The following is a 14,306-nucleotide window of genomic DNA, read 5'->3' as shown; positions in this document are numbered from 1 at the left end:
CAAAAGGAGTAAAAACTCCTATTTTGCCTTCAAAAGTCCATTTCAAAGGGGTAGCACTAACTTCAGCTGCTATTGATCCTCCTACACCAGACATGTAGGTGTCTGCCTTAATCTTTGGCCAGTGATTGGACCAATTGGCACCTCTAATGACTGTATGATCTGCACCTGTGTCTACCAATCTTTCTAATGGTAGGCCATTACCATTACAATTAGGATTACCATTACAAGAAGGATTATAATCCTTCTAATGTAAATGTACATAGATAATGAGCATAAGTCGGTCAGCTATAACTACTGCAGTCCAGAATATTCCTGGATTCTGCTGTTTGAAGTCAGAATCTGGGCAAATATTGCCTATTAGGAGTCTGTAGCAGCAAACCTGATGCTACTACTTCACACATTGTCTGCCTGTATTAGTGAATGGGATATTAACTACACATTCCTCAGTTTCTCACATCAGTGTATGGATGAACACTGTTTTGAAAACACTCTCAGAAGGTGAAATGGTCAAGCCTACTGTGCCTGGAAGCAAGGGATCCATAGGCTGGAGAGGAATACATTTCACCTCTCCAGGGGATATCTCAGTAGTCTCAGCTGCATACAACGCTATTGTCCCTAATTGTAATCTCTTTCTCCCATTGGATTGCTCAGCTGATTGATCATGTAATACCTTTCTCCTATCACTACGATTATACTTATTTTACATTTGAGAAAACTGAGTCAAAGAGAGGTTTAATGACTTGCCTAGATTACACAGTAAGTTTCTAAGGCAAGATTTGAACTCTCATCTTCCTGACTGCAAGTCTGTGTCACCTAACTAAAACTAAATAAAACCCCTTTCCAGAATCTGATAAATAAGAAATAAAAGTCACTATTTGGGGATGATAGATTACAAGTTCATTAGGATTTAATCACCAAAATAAAAACTATTTAAATAGGTAATATTCAAATAAAGGATGCCAATTATCAAGGAAAATGTTTTTTTGTGTTCATTTATTAATTCATTCATTAAACATTTATTAAATCCTATTATATACCAGGCACCATGCCAGGTACCAGGGGAGATGCAAACACAAATAAGGTATGTTCTCTGAATTCCAGGAATTTATTGGGCAGTTACTTATAATAACAATGGCTAACATTCATACTAAGTTTTGAGATTTATAAAGCTTTCCCTATAATGTATATATATGCATAAATGTATATGTATATATGTGTAAAGATATATGTCCATATATATTTATATTTATGTATATCATTTTAGTCATATAACAACCCTATGATGTAGTTATTATTCCCATTTTGAGTGTGGTTAAGTGATTGCCCAAGGTCAAAAAGCTACAAAGTGTTGAAAGTAGGATTTGAATTCTCATCTTCCTGACTCCAAGTACAATTCTTATCCACTGTTGGATCTCAGTAAAAGATTATTAATTAAAAATGTAGAAAAAATATTAAACTACATAGTAAAAATGAGTATAAAATTTGAAGAATAATCTAAAGTATTTTCTACATTTCTTTTAAGAATCATATATTTCTGAAATAAGTTCCTTTAAGAAACAATTCATTCTTTTCAACAATAAAGTGATTCAAAAAAATTTCAATAGACTTGTGATTGAAAGTGCTATCTGCCTCCAGAGAGAGAACTATGGAGAATGAATGTGGATCAAAACATAGTTGTTTGTTTGTTTGCTTGTTGTTTTTTTTTCTTTCTCATGGTTTTTTTCCTTCCCTTTTGATCTCATTTTTCTTGCATGGCATGAAATACATTTAGAAGAACTGCACATGTTTAACTTTTATCAATTGCTTGCTGTTTGGGGGACAGAGGAAGAAAAATTGGGGAACACAAGTTTTTGTAAAGTGATTATACATGTGAAACCTATGTCTTGCTGTCTTGGGGAGGGGGATGTAAGGGAGAAAGGAAGAAAAAAATTTGGAACTCAAAATCTTATGAAAAAGAATGTTGAAAACTATCTACATATATTTGGGAAAAAGATAAATTTCTATTAAACATTTAAAAAAGAAATTATTCATTTAAATAAATAAATATCTTCTTACATGTCTTCTGGGTGTGGAGCACTATACTCAGAAAGAAACAAAAGACACATCCATTATCTTCTTGGAAACTACAGTCTAGATTGGCATATAAACATAATCCCAATACATGGAAGCACATATTCTAAACTTACCCTTCCAAACACAGATCCTCAATTCCTAAGAGGCATCCTAGGAGCACAGATGGTACCAGGCCCAACAAGGCACTAGCCCTTTAATATCCAGAGTTAACTTGGCTGTCATGCCATTTGTACCCAGAAATCACATTGGTGGATAATTTTTATCTATTCTATTCTTACTACTTTCCTCACATCTATCTGATCTATCTCAACTCAGACCTGCCTTTTCCTCTTATTTTTATTGATTCAGTTTTATTGATTCACTTCTTAGTTTAAGACACATCTAAACTCTTGTCTCTTCTGAAGACCTGGATAATTCTCTAATACCCACCCCAACCTGAGTAAGATTCCTTTGGTACAATCATTTCTTGGATCCATCCCCTGTGTCATAATTCCAGAATCTCTGACCCAGAGATTCCTTCCTTCATTGCAAGGAAGGACAAAAAACATAGCTCATATCCCTGACTAAATTCATACCTCTTCATCTTCTTCCTCATTTCCCTCTTCTTTCCCTCCAGTGCTCTCAAAGGAGGGAAGGGACCAGAGGATATATGGTCTGGTCTGCTCTAATCATACACAGTCACAATATAAATAATCATAAGGAGTAATTTTTCTGTGACATCTCCATATTTACAATATGCTTTCCTTACAACAATTCTCTGAGCACAAAGATCCTAAGGGAACAAAAGCTGGACTTTGCTCAAGGAGGAACTGTTTCTTTAAAGAGCTCTTGGTTCTCTTGCCAGGCTGATCCCTGGGTTTGTTATGTCCCTTCAGATATACTTCTAAGAGACTGGCATCTCTGTCCACACTACTGAAAATGAGGAAAGAGAGAAGGAATTGCCAGCATGACAGCATTAGCCTATTATTTTAAGAAATAGAAGAGGGCTTCAAAAGCACCACATGTTACCTTCTGCCATTCTGCTTGAGTGTGTATGTTTTTTCCAGAAGATTTGGAGTGGGAGGAAAAGTGACAGAAATCATAGTGAAAACTAGCAGCCTCCTTTCTACCCAGGCTAATTACAAACTCCCCACTGCTTGCTTGCTGCCTGGCTGCCACCTACATTTTCCTAAATAATCAACAGGGTAACATTTAGAATAACGATTTTTAATTTGTTATTCTTACACCAACCCAGCCTAGCAGGAAAGCAAAGAAAAGACAATACTCAACTCTTTCACTCTAATTATTGGAAGAAGCCAAAGTAAGATGACTTTTCCACTAAGCTAGAGTAAGATGGCTTTTCCACTACTCATTCTGGTCAGCCAGAAGTGTTTCTGCCCAGTACCTTGATCCATTCTTACTCCCCTGCAGCATGTTTTGGGGACCAAAAGAGGAGGAGTTAGATCAGGTCTTTCATTTCCTTTCTACCACAGATGATCGGAAGCTTCCCAGGTGGATAATATTCTGCTATCAGCAAATCCATGTGTTATTCTAATTCCTGCCAGCCATCTCACTTTTTTACTCTTTTGAAATACAGCAGGAAACAAATAATGATGAGAAGTAGCTTGAGCTCAAACAATTCAGAAGCCCTACAACTGATTGCTTTAAAAAAAAAAAAAAGATACTTTGTTCTACAAAGTAATTCTCTCGATCTTATGAGCATCATGTATCCTGTATGCAGTGGTGGCCTGGCAAAAAAATAATAAAACTGCTTTGGCAAACAATAAAAAACAAAAATAGCAAATGTTGGAGGAGTTGTGGGAATGTGGGCATATAAATGCACTAATGGAGGAACTGTAAAATGGCCCAAATATTATAGAAAACAATTTGCCATTCTACTAAAAATGTCTTCAAGCCATATAAACCTTTGACCTAGTGATACTGATCGTAGTTAAAACATCCCCAAAGTCAGAGAAAATATTGATAGTGGCCAATTTTTGTAGTAAGCTAATTTAGTATAAGCCTAAAGTAAACTGACTCATATATGCACCTTCTCCTAAATCTCTTTACCAATTGTTAAGCAATCACTATCTTCCCTTTTTAAAGAGAAAAGCACTTTCTTCCTATAAAGCAAGAGAAAAATATTCTATCCTCTTTCCATAAAGAAGCTGGTCTCTATTCAAAGCACAATATATCCTCAATTCTCACCTTAGCCCATCACCATCTTTATTCATTCTGCCAAAATTGCATTTTATGGTTATTTATTTCTTACTCCACAACTAAACTATGTTGTTAATTAAGTCAACAAAACTAATAGCAAATCTTTTCTTAACTGAGAGTGATAATTGTAGTATGATGTTCTGAATGAAGATACATAAGAGCTTGGATTTTCTCAGTTTTTTGTTAGAAAAACTCCTCTATTCAGTGATACTTCCACAGGATTTCCTGAAGCAAAAGCCACAATTGTTTTAGTGGGGCCTTTTGCTCACAAATTAAGATAAGGGCAAAGCAGACCAGTATGGGCTTGGGCAACCTCCATGACAGTGGCAACACAAGTTTGCCATCAGCAACTGGGATGGTGTCCAGTGTCACTAAACAACCCAATCCTTTAACATTGACTTGCCCAATAAATCCACACTTGGTTAGTGCTGACAAATTTCTGATTTCCTGAATCAGTGTGTCTGCATGCACTGTGAAATGACTTTGCTTTTTTATCTGTGGTAAGAAAGCATTCAACTGGGCTTGATCCAACTCTTGGGTTATACTTTATCATCCCTGATCTAACCCTAAATTACTTTACTGTCTTTACTAAAAGTTCTATATGTTGCACAATCCACTCTTTGGCACCACACCTGATATTACATCTTCTATATGTCATCTTAATAAAGTGCGTGCCCTATCCTGTCTTTTCATTATTATTATATTCAGTCACCATTTATTTAGTGCCAATGACCATATGAAGTGTTCTCTTTTGCAGTCATCATCATGTAGAACTGTATATTTTATTTTCCAGATCCACAAAGCAATATTTGACTCTAATGGATGACCAGGAATGAAATGCCATTCATTAAATGAAAAGTATTTTTGAGTACAAAATAAAAATTAGTATTCAGGCATTATCAGCGAAATGATATATTATATGTTAGGGGAAAGTACTAGACATGGAGTTAGGAGAAACTTGGCTTTAAATCCCAGTGTTGACTTCTCTGATTATCTTGAACATTTATTTTCTTATCTGTAAAACGGGAATAATAATATTTGTACTATCTCCCTCACAGGATTGTTGTGAGGAAAATATTTTATAAATCTTTAAGTGCTATAAACATATAAACTATTATTGGAGTTGGAAAACTGTAAATGTCCAAATTGCAATCAGTATTGAGCTGAAATATAGGATATTTGTTTTGACCATCAAACATTTTTAGTGTGCAATTCATTTTTATGTCAGTTTTAGGAGATTTGTAAAGCATGGAGTCATTTGAAATAGGCTATGTTTATTATTGTATGCCATAATGGAACTGGTGAACCTTAATTCAAAAGGATCCTACTTCTCACTGATGAGCAAAATTATTCTCTTTTCTGCATATTTAGACTTTTCATCCTGTAATCCTTTTCATCAGTTTGGGAGATGATTTGGTATTTTTTGTGTAAAAGGTGGTTAATTGCATGATAAACAAAAATGCAATCTTTTTGGTTGATTTATTTAATGAGAGCTCAGATTTATCTTTCACTTTGAAGGATCTTAAATATCCAGAATTTTGAGTGTTTAGCATATTCTCACTGTGTACAGATTAATATGGAACTGAGTTATTCTAGCAACTGAAATTAAATTAGCAATAATTCTGAAAGACAACTTAGGTCAGGAAGTATAAAAAGTCTACAAACTTTACATATTGAAAAAGAAACTATCAATTTGCCACATCATGTGCTGAAATTTTTTTAATATAACAGTAGACTTGAGGAAGAAAAATTAATAATTTCACTTTTGTTGGCCTAACGCAGATACTTATATTGCTGGTCAATCTTTTTTTTAATTATAAGGAAAGGATTACAAGCAGTTATAAAATATAATGAATCTTTTCATGCCACATGTCTATTATGAAGAATATTCAGCTTGTGGTTTCCTTTACAAGCATTCCTTAAAATAAGAGCAAGTAAAACATTAAGTCAATGAGATCCCAATCACATTCTTGATAAATTAGAGTAGTTTTTCACTCCTCCAAAGCCCTCCAACCTGAAAACCTCAGGAAATGGAATTGTATGCTACATGTTAAGTGGTGAAAGCTAAATCTACAAGATAAGAAGGCAAACACCATGCAAGGAAACAAACTCAAGACATAATGTCAAATAACTGTAATACTTAGAGCTCACATTCAGAATCCCTGTCTCCAAACCTATACTATATGCCAGGAACATTTTAGCTATGATACCTGACTAGTTTTTACATGGTATTGACTCATACTGGATTTTAAAATATTTCAATAAGAATAAAATTAATATCAAAAACCCAAATAAAAGATTCAGATTTAAGTGGAGACTTATTAATGGCATCCCAAAAAAGAGGAGACAGCATGGTGGTGGGAAAGTGATAAATCTGGAATCAATGAACTCAAGTTCAAATTCTGACTCCAACATCAATGTAACCTGGGGAATGCCATTTTACCTTTCTGGGCTTCAGTTTCTTCATCCATAAAAAGAAAGGATTGGATCAGACGCCCCCTAAGTTTTTCCAACTGTTATTATGGTCCTATAAGTAGTTGCAAATCAAAGAACAAACCATATAAATAATAATTATATTAAACACATCAATAACAAGATAATGAAATTTCTACAACCTATCAAAAACCATTTTCAAAGGAAAAAATATAACTATGAAAACGTGCATTAATATGCAAACCTTATCCCAAAGCCCTTTGCTTTGATACCCTGTCCTTACTGATAGAGATGAATACTCTGACCTATATAGAGCGGATGAGAGCAGAAAAGCTCCAGCTTTCTTTAGTCTTCCATAAGATTTTTCAAGTTTCAAGTCACTCCAGTCATTTCTAACTTCCAGCTTTGAGAAGAAAGATGGAAGACACCAGCCTCACTTCAGACAGTTGAAAGAAAAGTTTGTGGGAAGACATGAGAGAAGTTGGCTATGTCTCTATCTTCAGCTTGCTGGAGATTTCAGAGATATTCCCTTTGAGTGAGATCTAGAATTTTCTCTTTATTTTCTCACTCCTAAGAAGAGAGATCCTTTAATTTATATCCTTCTATATATACCTTCTCTGATTTCTGTTTTGTGATAATTTGGATAAATGGATTTCTTTACTATTTGCTATGTGTATTCATTTTGAAGTATTTGTTTGGTAGGGAAGGATCAAATCTTAGATATAGAGCTTCTCCCATGAAAAGGTAAATTGAACATGTTGATATCTCCTAGCTTAATAATATTTAAGGGAGTAGATAGATATAATTCTAGCCCCATAATCCCTCTCTGTGCAAGAAGTAAGCATTGGCCCCAACTTCCTGCTCCTCCTTCTGGAAGGAATTAAAGTCTTCCTTGAAAAGGGAGGGTGGGGGAAGTAGGGTGAGTACAAGAATCTATAGATATTTATTTTTTCTGTTTCAGCCACCCAATGATACCCCCATGCTATAGATAGGGGGACATCCCCTCACAACTTTTTGGCTTTGCCATTTATAAGGCCTCTCTGAACTTTGGAGGCTTAACACAAATAAAAGAGAAAAAGTATATTAATAAGCTGTGTAAAATTTTTAAAACTAGAAAATAAATAATTTTTAAAGTACAAAATTAATCAAAATTAAAGGCAAAATGGATTAAATAGAAGCAAAAAGCTACCAAAAAAATTTAAAAGAGCTAAAAATTGGTTCTTTGAAAAAGTTACCAAAATTTATAAACATGTATTTGACTACTCTGATTTAAAAGGTAAAGAAAATCAATTAACAAAATTTTTAAAAGAACAAAATAGCAATATAAGAAACAAAGCGGGAAAGGAATTATCAGAACCTCAAACAAATTATGGCTAGCAAAACTGAGAAATTATACCAAATGATTTAAACATATATTTAGAAAGTATACACATTAACAGAACACAAAATAGAGAATTTATGCAAGCCAATCTCCTTAAATCAAAGTGCATGATACATAATTGAACTACCAAAATAAATAAGAGTCATCACATTGACCTTATTTTGCAGAGATATTGATTGGAGTATGCTCAACCCAAGTCAAAAACCTTCTCTAGCTGTCAAGTTATGCATCATCCTTTGACTGGAGTCAGCCATCATGGCCCAATACTGATGTATCCCTCATTGAAGCTGTTAGAGATTAAGCTAATACTCTATTTCTATTTCCACTAACAGAACAAAATAAAGCTGGGGAAAATTTTAGAAGGGAAGTAGGAGATGTGGATTTTTGTTGTTGTTGTTGTTGGTCAAGGCAAATTTAAATCTCCCTATTTTTTTAGTTTCTAGTCTAACTATCTGTGTTGTTTTAGGACATCTAAGTAATCAGGACCTAGAATCTGAAAGTAGGGAGACGTCTCTAGATGAACTAGAAATAATCTAGTTTCCAGAGCTGTAAAACATCAGAGCTAGTAGGGACTTCAGAAGATACATCTTCCAATCTTCTATCTGAGCAAGAATTCTCTCCAAATCACACTAAGCAAATCATTATCTATATAAGGTACTCTCTCCCAGAGCAGCTCATCTCACTTTAGGATACCTTTAACTTAGAAAATTTTTCATCAAGCACAGATTTTTCTCTTTATAATTTCCACTTAGAGTTCCAGTTTTGCCTTTCAGAGTGAATCTAATCCCTTCCTTTTCCCTATAATAATCCTTCAGTTGAAAACAGCTGCCATGTCTTCCATATGTCTTCTCTTCTCTGGGCTAAATAGAGACTCTAAATCCCTTCAACCAAACCTCATTTGGCATAATCTTGAATACCTTCATTCATCTCTAGCAAAAATCATAACAAAGGACTGAAAGTTGACACTTTTTTTAGATATAGAGCTTGGCGATCCCACTTCCCCCCATGAAAAGTTCAATTGAACATGTTGATATCTCCTAGTTTAACAATATTTAAGGGAGTAGATAGATTTATATGGCAACTGACAAGAAAAAGAAGGCAGAGTTTGGGTCTGACAAATTTGGGGGGAAGAATCTGATTTTGATATGGAACATGTGGGGTAGAGATGATGAAGTAGAAGACAGAGCATAATCTAGCAGTATTGTGTCACAGGGTTCCTCAAGCAGAGGTCAAGGTTGTTGAGGTGATACTCTGTCCCAAAATCTAAAAAGTGAGTTCCCTAGTCATCTCCCAGGGGAACCAGATGAGACCTGTTGATTCTGTTTCCTTGGTGTCAATGGTGTTGATATCTGCAGCATTTTATACCTGAGGAAAGGGAATAGTCCAGGGATCAATAGGAGCCTAGGAAGCTCCTTCCTTTCCCTGATCGTGATCAGTCAGTTGAGAGCCTAGCAGGAAACATTTCAGTCTCCACAGTCTGAAGGAGCCCTGTAACCCAGAATTCAGAAAGAAGTACCAAACTGAAAAAGCATGGTAAGTATCGTTCTTTCAGGAGAAAAGAAATTCTTCAGAGATCTCCTACGAGAAATAGGTGACATAGAAAAACATATTTTCTCAAGTCTAGTTCTCTACAGCCTCTCAACACATTCAAACCACATAAGGGCTATTGGGAGTACCAGATGGAGCATGTAAAAAAAAGGAATTATCTCTACTTCTCAATCCCTTGCTGGAAGGTCATATCTTCCTGGTAATGTCTCTGTTTCCCTATCACTAGGATATTTTTGCCTGCAAAATTTGGTACTTTCAAATTTTCTTAAACTTCCTTAATGATAGAGTATTGAAGGGTAAGCTTGAAGGCCAAGATGTACCTGGAAATCTCTAAGATCCCTTTTCCTATTTAGCTGTTTGTACTGAATCAAAAAACCAGGGACTACTACTCTTGAAGGTCAAGATCCCTAGCCCAGAAAGGAAGCCACATTTCAAAAATTTATATGAAAGCATTCTGGATTAAGTATCAGAATAATTGAATTCTCATCCTCTCTCTATCACTAATTCTGGATCTTCTGTAAAATGAGTGGGTTGATTAAAGTGGTGGTTAAGGGTCCTTCTAATTCTAACAATCTCCAAGTCTCTGAAATTTGGGTTCCATTTGGTTCTACTTCAATTGAGCCTCAATTTCAAAAATACAAGTTAAATTATCCTTTCCTCTGTCTCCTGTCTTTCTATGTTCTCGATTTCTAACTCTCAAATCAAAGAATTATACTAAATAATCCCTTTTAGATTTAGCATGTTACTTTAAAAGATAAGCATTAGACTTTAGCATCTATTTATCAAGAATAATTAGTTTAAATAGAAAGTTTACCAATTGTCCAGTGTCCTGGGGACAGAGTAGAAGGAATTTCTCAATAAATACCTCCTTAGTATCCTAATCCTTCTGCATTTATAAGGTAGTATTTGCCTCTCTTATCTCCTAACTAAATGCCTTTCATGATCATTGCCTGGGTGTTGAAGTCTTCAGTGTTTGCCCCAGGTGAAAAAAATTTGTAGTTTAAAGTTCTGTCAAGCTCATTTTTAATAGACAAAGATATAGAAGTTCCACAAATTGTGTGATTTGCCAAAGGTCACAATTAGTAAGAAACCTGGAAGTAAAACCCAACCATACAGACTTCTACAAAGATATATTTGCTACAGAAATCCTCTTTGCAGCGTTGATTTTAATTTCCTGTGGAGAGAAAAGTTTTCTCTTTATTTTTCTTTCTGACAAATTCTCATTGATTTCCTCATAATGAGTGTGCAAAAGCTTGATAAGAATACCACCTAGGTTTTCAGATGTCAAATAAGGGAAAACCAGCAAAGACCTGTCTTTCATTCCTTTCTAACTCTGGTGCCCAGGGCAATTAGTTGTATAACTAAGAGCAGAGAGTTCGTAAATGAAGAGCTGTGACTCAGAAAATTCTGCCCACTACTTTATGAGCTCATTAAGGATACAGTGGATTTTAAAGTAATTTTTGAACATTTTCTACAGGAAGAACCAAGTGATTTCCATTTCCAGTGAGCTGTAACTTATAGAAGAAAAGCAAATTGGATCAAAGTTTAAAATAAATCAAATGTTGAATGGATTAGCCACCAAGAAAAAAAAAAAAAAGACAAATTAAAAAGAGAAATAGTAGTTTTCTCTGAAGCAGCACTAGCTTCCACCATCCCTATTAAAGTTAATTCAACACTAGTGATGTCCCCTAAATATAAATGAAATTCATGAGATCAGTAACTGCAATTAGTGTCAAAGGTCATTTGATATCCAACAGGTATATCTGTGAGAGATTAGAAGAGCAAGAAAGAACCTCTTTCGTTGTCCTCTCCAGATTTACATGGACAAAATAGTGAAGAAAGCACTATCTACCCTCCTACTCTTCTGAGTGAATCATTTCTAGAGAAAAGAATGGCCCAGAAGTAGTATTACTATCAAATCACTCCCATCATCATTTTTTCATCTTTCATATAACAGAGCTACCAAAAGGAAAATATTTTAGATTTCATGAAATCTTGCCATATTCTAGCCCTCCCCAAACAAACTTTTAAAGTGTACATGTTTCCATCTTAGAAGAAAAGGTATCTTTTTTCATCATATCTTACCAAAAAATAAAGGGCAGTTATAACAGCTTTTCTAGAGTTTTAAAAACAAAACAAAAATGTGAATATGGTATGCCTGTCCCAGATAAATATCTAAACATCAAGTAGCTTTGCTAAACATTTATCTGATCTTATTTAATATCAAGAAAAGGAAACTGGAAACATTTCATGGTTTTGTTTTGTTTTTTTGGGGTTTTTTGTTTGTTGTTTTTTTTTTATTTGTGGTGCTTCACCACACTGAGGAGTGATGGGAAAGAGTGAAGCTCTGGTTCTCAAAAAAAAAAGTATATGTCCTTCCATCCCTCTAGATTCAACTCTTTTGAGTGCTACAACTATATATATACACACACATATATGTGTGTGTGTATATATATCAAATTCTTGTGGATTTACCCAGTTGGAATCTGCTCTGAATACCCATCCTACAGGCAGAATTCTACTTCCTCCACATGTAATGCTGATTAGCCTGCTCTTACTACCTAATTCAAGATGTGATGAAGCCAGTTTATATTAACTCTCACAACCTAATTGTTAAATTTTAAGTACTAGTATTTATAACTAGGAAATCAGCAAATACTATAATCAGGATTTGATTTATTGTTTTGCTAATTACATAGATTTAAGAAAATGATGGAGAAAATGATAGTAGTGCAAATTGAACTTAAAAGTGCTTTGTGTATCATAGGTTTTTTTTGGGGGGGAGGGGGGTTGTTTTGTGATTTATTTGTTTTTGTGTTTTTTGGTTTTGTTTTTTGTAGCACAGGCAGTTAAAAATTTATCAGTATTCACCTAATTACATTTCACCACTCCCCAGAGCTCTACATCAATCAATACACATTTAATAACTACCACTGGGTCAGGCACTGTCCCAAATATTGGGGATACAGATCAGAAAAAGAAAGGTTGTCCCTACCGTAGAGTAGCTTACATTCTAACAGGGAAAACAACATACAAAAGGAATCTGAAAAGAGGAAGGGGGGCATGGATGAAAACATTAGGACATGGCAAGAGCATGATGTGGAGTTGCAAGAGAAGCTGTTAGGAAATGAAGATTTAGGTGGGAAACTGAGCCTTTTATAAAGGGAAGCTTTGAAAGGAGTTTTTTGCTCTGTCCTCCAATCTTTGATTCAGAGGGAAGAAGAAGCTGAAGGTATCAAGGAGATATTGACTATCAAAGCTGAATCAATCTCCATGATAAAGATTTATAGTGATGAATTTTTCCTGGGGAAGGCATAACTTTTGTGAGATCAAAACTAAGAAGAGCAGCTGGTACTCTTAAAGGATTTAGGAGAATTCTATTCTCTGCCATTGATTCAAATCCTTTTCTCCAATTTTAGGGATCATTAGCACTCCAGTTCCCTTTAACAGTTGAATTAGCTTTTACAAAGGAATATTTACTTAAAAATCAAAGAAGAAGAAACATTCTAAAATTCTCCTCTATACTTTAGGAGATAATTTCATTCTTCACTAATTCATTCTCTGGGATGGAAAGGGAGATTAAATTCACAATATAGCTCATTTTCTATATAGCATCTCACCAAATTCCTCATCCAAACACCTTCTTCCTTGTCACATTTCATCCCAGTATACTGGCTTCCCTGCTGAGTTGGGTAACATCTTGCTTGTAATCCTGGCTCCAAGGTCACCATGACTCAAGCTCCTGGAATTTTGGTGTTTAACACTTAGTACAGAAGAAGACAAACTAAAGAGATTAAAAACCCCAACCTCATTTCTTGAGGTCCCAGAGCCTAAAGGGAGGGAAAGGTGGTCCTTCTCCCACTCAACTTCGTGCACGATGTCTTGATCTATATCTGGCCATTGGACCTAGATGGTTTTGGAGGGGAATGTGAGGCAGGTCCCTCACTTAAATCCAACTCACTTGCATGTCATGGTATCACCTCCTTGATGTCATGGTGCTCTTCTAAGAACGAAGGACAAATAACAGCATGATGTCCCTGTTCTGATCGAACAAAACCATCATTCCTATATGTAGCCAGAAAGAAAAAGAGAGCCACTTTCTTAGGTAGTTTTAAAGATGCAGACCAGTTCTGCTACACAGCCAATGAAAAGAAGCTGCTCTCCTGCCTCCCCAGATAGGAAAATACAAAAGCAGGTTCCTGGTATCTTCCTCATGAGTTCTTCCCTCTTAGGTGGTTTGCTTCCAACTTAGATGGTCAGTGAAAGTTCTAGTGCCCAAATACATATGAGTTTGTTACATATTTCACTAAGCTAGTCACATGACATTAGCATAATGGAATCACCTCCAAAATAGCAATGGATAGAGTATGCTTAACTACATATCCTACAATAAAAGCAATAAAGTAACATAATAAAATATCTATTGAATACCTGTCAGCTTTGTGCAAGAATCTGACAGTTAGAGTATCTATAAGAACCCATAGTTAATATTTAGTTAGGCTAATATTTATAGAGTACCTTAAAAACTGTGATTTTTCACAATTTCTGAGAGCCATTTAAATTTTTTTCTTTATTCCATGGATTTTTATCACCATTTCTATCATCAAAAAATCTAATTTAATACCAAAATTGTTGTTTTTGATATGTTACCTACATATGCAGAGTTAAGTTG

General features: G+C 35.0%; 1 pseudogene; it reads right to left on the bottom strand.

The window, feature by feature from the left end:
* Nucleotides 1–13,365, bottom strand: part of LOC111720264 — a 178,734-nt pseudogene extending 165,369 nt beyond the window's left edge.
* Nucleotides 13,366–14,306: the final 941 nt, after the last annotated feature.

The sequence above is a fragment of the Sarcophilus harrisii genome, chromosome 3 (genome assembly GCF_902635505.1).
Source record: "Sarcophilus harrisii chromosome 3, mSarHar1.11, whole genome shotgun sequence".
Taxonomy (NCBI): Eukaryota; Metazoa; Chordata; class Mammalia; order Dasyuromorphia; family Dasyuridae; genus Sarcophilus; species Sarcophilus harrisii.
Note: the sequence above shows the minus strand (reverse complement) of the source record. Positions and strands in the feature narration are given on the sequence as shown.